The following is a 6,704-nucleotide window of genomic DNA, read 5'->3' on the forward strand; positions in this document are numbered from 1 at the left end:
ACAATTTTTTGCAATTGCACCACACTGGAACACATGGCATTGCAGTACCGCACATTCCGGTGTGGGTGCATTTGGGGTTCATTTGAATAACACCACAACGTGCCTCCCACACCAGAATTTGTCAGGCCAAAACTGAAAATTTGTTTTTCCCACCTTTTTTCATTTTTTTTACTGTTTTACAATTTTTTACAATTATTTTTTTAAGTTATTTTATTTCATTTAATTTTTTTATTTTATTGCTACTGTCGCTGGTCTAAACAGACCCCCTGATAATTCCCTTTTGAAAAAAAGAAGAAAAGAGATTGAGGACACAGTCCTCAATACCTTTTTCTGCAGCCCCAGCACTCAATGAACAGGAAGGACTCAGTACAGAGGCTTCCTGTTCATGAATCCACAATCATGAATTGAAAGGAAGTGATGTAGAGCATTCCCTGATCATTCATAATTGGGGACACAGTATCTGAATACTATGTCCTCAGTTATTCACAAACATCGTAGTGATCCGTACTGATCACTGAGATGTTTGAAAATTACAAGGAATGATCAGCAAATATTTCACATCCACTCCTGCCCCACTCGACCTCCTGACAGCTTTCTCCTCCCCGCTGGGCACCAGCAGGTGGATCAGCTCTGTGTCCCCTTAAATCCCCGCTGCCTCTTCCAATACAGGCGGGGAAGAGCAGCGGGGATCAGAGGGGATTCAGACCGCAGCATGCTGTGGGCTCCCAGTGGAGAACCAAGGTGGTGGCTGGGGTTTGGGGTTTGGGGAGGTTTGGTGGAGCTCTCTCCACCGCTAGGCACTGGCCACAGGAGTCTCTGTCCCCTCCAATCCCCATTGGGAGCAGCAAGGATCGTAGGGGACACAGAGCTGAAACACCAGCTCCAGCATGGAGAGAACTAGGGGACCCAGACCAACTAATCAATAATGGGAATCATTGACATCTATTCTCATTATCGATTATTATCAATTAATCATTTAGTTGGTTGCAGCCCTATGTCTGATAATCTGACTTGGGATTACATTTCCAGACAGTGTAACAGAAAAGTATCTTACTGTCTATACTGTTGATCTAGATGTATCAGACAGATCTTCCTTTAATTTAGTAGAGGCTAATCCTCTACTGAGAGGTATGAGGCTATGTGTTGGCATTTAATGAAATAATCACTTTTAGATGTGGTGCAACTATTACTATGGCACATACAGTATAGGCAAGGCCGTCTTTAATATTAATTGGACCCCGAGCAAATATTCTCTTGGCCCCCTAAACACACCCCGGCCCCTACCTGCTACTCCCACCCATGCAATATTGCACGCTATATGCTGACAAAAAATATTGTACGGATAGAACCCGCAACCTGATTCACAGCTGTCTCTGCCTCTCTAGAGTCTGTGTCTGCCCCCTCCCCGTCCATCCCTCCAGTCAGTACTGGAGCAACAGAGAGGGGAGGGGGGAATCCCTGCGGCGAGCTGAGACTGACAGTCACCTGAGTGCAGGAACGGCGATCAGCGGTATGTGAAAGCAGCTGGAGTGAGGACATGTAGACAAGACGTGGCTGAAAAAGGCTGCAGGAGTTCAGCAGTGCTGAGATAGAAAAAGGGATGAAAATAAGATTAAATCAGTTTTTATAACAGAAAATAAACTAAAAAAATTGTTTTTTAAGATTTTAAAAAAATGCATGCAATTGTTTATGATGCACAATGCTTTAGCTAACTAAATGTCATCTAGTAAGGGTTTAGATCTATTTTAGGTTAGTATCTACTAGCAGGTTTTTAATATTTGTTAACTTTAAGATCCTATAAAGAATTAAATCCCTGACCAGAGTGAGCGCTCACCTTCCCTACCCTACATTTCTGTTAATCTTGAGGAACAAATCAAGCCCCCATTCAACCTCAAGGAGGTCATTTGGGAGACAACCAAAGAGTGTTGTACAAGCAGTCCAAGAAAGTTGGGCAGGTTTTGTTTTGAACTATTCCCAGTGTTAAAGGAGAACTATGAGGTGAGTGCTTTTCACTCACCTCATAGAGACTGTCACAGGTCGGCTCAGTAGATAAGGAGGTGAGCGAACACATACCGGCGTTCGCTCACCTCTCGATCCTGTCACGGCTCTCTGCTGTGACACGGGAGGGCCTACTTCCTCGCTACAAAGTTACAGAATATCTGCTGGGAGATATTGGGGTTGATTTACTAACCTGATAAACACACCACGAACGTGTATACACCTCTGCAGTGTGTTCCATCCCAGCATGATCTATGGGTGGAATCTAAACACCTTTGTAATGTGTACACACCCAGCAGGTGTGTTGTGCAAAGCCCTGAAGGAATTCCAAGGTGATGTTGGGTAAATTAGCTCTATGTTGTGTTGCTTGCGTTGATGAATGCAAGGAATGTAAATGCATGAGCTAACCATTTTTGTCTAAACTGTGAAGCAGCATTATATATGCATCATGTGCATGATTTTTCCATATATGGCATTAGTGGAAATATGCTTTTAGAGACTTTTTGGTTGATAAATACGTTTTGCTGTGTGAAAATCACACACACCTGGTGTGTGTGTGTGTTTAGGTTAGTAAATCACCCCCATTGTGTCTGGAATCATAGTTGGCATGGTGACGATTCCTCAGGCAATAGCTTATTCGCTCTTAGCAAGCCAGGATCCTATCTATGGCCTGTACACCAACTTCTTGTGCTGCATAATCTACTTCTTCATGGCATCCTCTCGCCATAACTGTGTTGGAACATTTGGGGTGTTGTGTCTTATGGTAGGAGAGTCTGTGAACAAGCAATTGAAAGCTGCAGGTTTTGCTGAAGAAGACAGCACATTCAACTTAATATTAACTACTGAAGGAACGATATGTGGGAAAGGCTGCTATGCTATTATGGTGGCCACATCATTAACCTACAGGGCTGGAATTTACCAGGTAATGTTGTGCCAACTTTGGATTATGTCAAAAATCAAATTGAACCTATAATTAAGCTAAACGTTTTTATGCTGGAAGCTGCAATTTTCTGACTTTAAAATTGCAAACCAGGTACAAAATTCACTGCACTTGGACTTATGCTAAACAGTTGCTTCAGTGTCCTAAAATTAGTATGCAGCTTCTTAAACAGATCATGACATCCTCTATCAGAGAGGTATTCTGTTTAATGGTAGACTCCTTTTTAAGTCTAAGTTTACTAAACTTGGTAATTCACTTTTGATCTGAGATTCATAAGTTGAAAAAATTAAAGCAGAGCTACGGGCTGACCTTTTTATCCAATAGTTCTCTTTAGGGTCACTGGAGGACATATACTAACTTCCTCCCGTGGCTCAAAACATATTAGCATTATATGCTGAGAGCACCACAGCCGGGACAGAGATCCACCCCGCTTTCTGATTGACAGTGGGCTCTGCCTATCTAGAGGCCTATCTGCCTATCACAGAGCAAGCTATGCCCACCCCCTCCTCGTTCATCCCTCCAGTCAGCGCTGGAGGATCCGAGAGGAGAGGGGGGAAAACCCTGTAGGGAGCAGTGACTGACAGCTCTCTGCAGGAAGATGATCGGGAAGTGAGCGAGCGGTAAGATGTTTTTACTCGCTTCCCGACCAATAGAGCCAACGTGTGACAGTTTCAGTGTCACATGTTGGCTCTAACTATGGGGATGAGTGTAATTCAGCCACCCCATAGTTCTCCTTTAACAACTGCTTCCATCTGTACCCTGCAGTATAAAGAACTCCCCTACTATTAAAAAATTACCCTAAGAGCACTTAAAAAAAAAATATCCTGATGTGTTAGCTGTGTGAAATGTGTACATTACTTATAATATGGATGTCTGGTCAACATAAAAATAAACATATGCAGTACATTTCTATAATACATATATATTTTCCAATTAATTATCTCTTTTAAAATGTTGCAAGCATACAAATATACACTGTGAAACCCAGTTTCCTAACTTCCTGCCTTGACTTACAATGCTGACGCTGCTGCACTGACTGCTAAAAGCCTGCATACACTGCACAGAGAAAGGGGTCTTGGGAGATGTAGTCCTGGGGACATGGTTACATCAATAGGAACTGACCATCCAGCATCTGTTACTGTAAAAAATGTCACATAAAATGAACATTTGCTGCCAAAGAGACATTGCCTTTGACTGTTCTACTTATGTAGAGGCTAAAATCTACAGATAATAACGAAAAAAATCCCAACTTTTTCTGTTTTGCAGATCCTAATGGGACTATTCCGCTTGGGTTGTATATCTATGTACTTATCCAATCCCTTGCTGAGTGGCTTTGTCACTGGATCATCCCTCACCATAATAACGCCCCAGATATGGGGGTTAACAGAATAGACACAGTGGTCTGGTGGGTCAGCATGTTGGCTTCTGCATTAATCTCAACAGAGATTGGTTTACTGGGGGGGGGCATTTGTTTCTCAATGTTATGTGTGATATTCCGTACTCGAAGGCCGAGAGCTACTCTTCTAGGTCATGTGAGTGGTACAGAGATTTATGAAGATCAGTTTTATTATAAAGAGCTTGACGATCTACCTTGTATCAAAATTTATAAATTTGATAGCTGTCTGTACTACGCGAACAAAGATTATTTCAAAACAACCCTATTTAACAAAACTGGGGTTAATCCATTATTTGCATTGGCATTACAGAGAAAAGCCAAAAAACAGGTTTCACAAGTAGAAACCAAGTATAAGTTTTTCTCAAAGCTAAATGTAGTAAAAACGGTTTGTAAACCCCACAAATCTCTTGATGCTGCCACCCCACCAGTCAGTATGCATTCCCTCATAATTGATTGTAGTGCCATGCAGTTTGTTGACTCTGTGGGGTTGATTTACTAACTTTATAAACATGCCACGAACAAGTATACACCTCTGTAGTGTGTTCCCTCCCAGCATGATCTATTGGTGGAATCTAGACACCTTTGTAGTGTGTACACACCCAGCAGGTGTGTTGTGCAAAGCCCTGCATGAATTGCAAGGTGATGTTGTGTAAATTAGCTCTACGTTGTGTTGCTTGCGTTGATGAATGCAGGAATGTAAATGCATGAGCTAAACATTTTTGTCTAAACTGTGAAGCAGCATTATATATGCATCATGTGCATTAGTGGAAATATGCTTTTAGAGACTTTTTGGTTGATAAATATGTTTTGCTGTGTAAAAATCACACGCACCTGGTGCGTGCGTGTGTTTAGGTTAGTAAATCACCCCCTAGGTCTCAATGTACAATGATTATGAAGAGATGGGCGTGCAGGTATTTCCTGCCAACTGTAATCCATCAGTACGTCGTTTACTCCACAAAGGAGACTTTTTTGGTAACTCCAAAAGCAATAATGGTTTGCGTGTATTCTATAGTGTACATGATGCAGTTACATTTGCTGAAAATAAGTTTTGAAGGAAGATGAACTTAAGTCAAGATAAAAATGCAGCTTAATTTCCAGCACCAGATAATGTAAAACTATAACAACTTTGTTAATAAAGTTGTCCTCCTGAGCCTTGCTATTGAACCTTTAAGGTGATGGCTGGCCTCATTGATCAATAGAGGTTTTGGAGAAGGCTGGACAATTTTCAGCTTTTACAAAAAAAGTCAAAATCTGCATATAATTTCAGCTGCACATATCTTATGATTGTTTTGACCTGTGGTTTTGTTTGAATGTAATCTCTGCTTATGCACTTCAGTTATGGGGTGATTGTGAATGGTTGAGTGACTTCCATGTCTTTTGGGGACAATAGAGACTAAAGAACTCCACTGGAGACCTCAAAATCTTACTTCTGGAGCTCCCAAGAAACCTGATAGTATCTAGCTAAAAACCAAACTTTACTTTTGGGTTGAATAGCCTCCTAAAAGCCTTCTAGAAGATAATACCACACTTGAAACACCATTCCCCCCAGTCAACCCCCTTTCCGGCTTAGCTTGACTTAAAAATCTGAGCAGATAGGTAATTGAACAATTTTCTGAATATCAGGAATGACTAAGGGAAATGGCTAGAGATGGAGACTAGACTGACAAGTAAACTACCCTTGCAGTCATTGACATAATGTACTTAAATTAAGATGGTGGCACTTGAGCAGCACATTCCATGCAAACCAGAAACTGGCTTTGTCATCACTGATTAGCATATCTAATAACCATAAGTGAGTAGCAAGGGACATTATGTTTAGTTCTGTGATAACTCACCAGCCCAAGTGGCTCCGTCGGCTAACGAAGGGGGGAGGAGTCCGGTGACGTCATGGACATCAACATCACCGGACTCCTCCCCCCTTCCCTTCGTTAGCCGTCACGGACATGGACGTCACCAGACTCCTCCCCCCTTCCCTTCGTTAGCCGATGGAGCTACTTGGGAAAGGGTGGAGAAGTCCAGTGACGTCGATGTCCGTGACGTCACTGGATCACCGACAGGACTCCCGAAAGCCGGCGGAGAAGGGGGTGTTTTCATTAGCGATCAAAATAATTTTAATCGATCAAAAAGTTTAACGATTAATCGAGAAACACAATAGTAACAATAGTAACAAATTAAAAAAATTAAAGTGACAGTAAACAACCATCAAATACACACACAAGAACCACCCACAAATACAGAAAACACAAAGTCATAATTTGTATATTAGTAACAATTAGAGGAGCACCGAAATAGAAATGTAAAAACCGAAACAAAACCGAAATTTAAAAAAATGTCTGACGAAAGCAAAAATGTTTTTTTTTTATTTTTTTC

At 41.6% G+C, this 6,704-nt stretch overlaps 1 pseudogene; it reads left to right on the forward strand.

Annotated features, from left to right (window-relative positions):
• Positions 1 to 2,586: 2,586 nt before the first annotated feature.
• Positions 2,587 to 5,433, forward strand: LOC108784286 (annotated as a pseudogene).
• The last annotated feature ends 1,271 nt before the right edge of the window (positions 5,434 to 6,704 follow it).

The sequence above is a fragment of the Nanorana parkeri genome, unplaced genomic scaffold (assembly GCF_000935625.1).
Source record: "Nanorana parkeri isolate BGI_ZX_2015 unplaced genomic scaffold, ASM93562v1 scaffold107, whole genome shotgun sequence".
In the NCBI taxonomy this organism is placed as follows: domain Eukaryota; kingdom Metazoa; phylum Chordata; class Amphibia; order Anura; family Dicroglossidae; genus Nanorana; species Nanorana parkeri.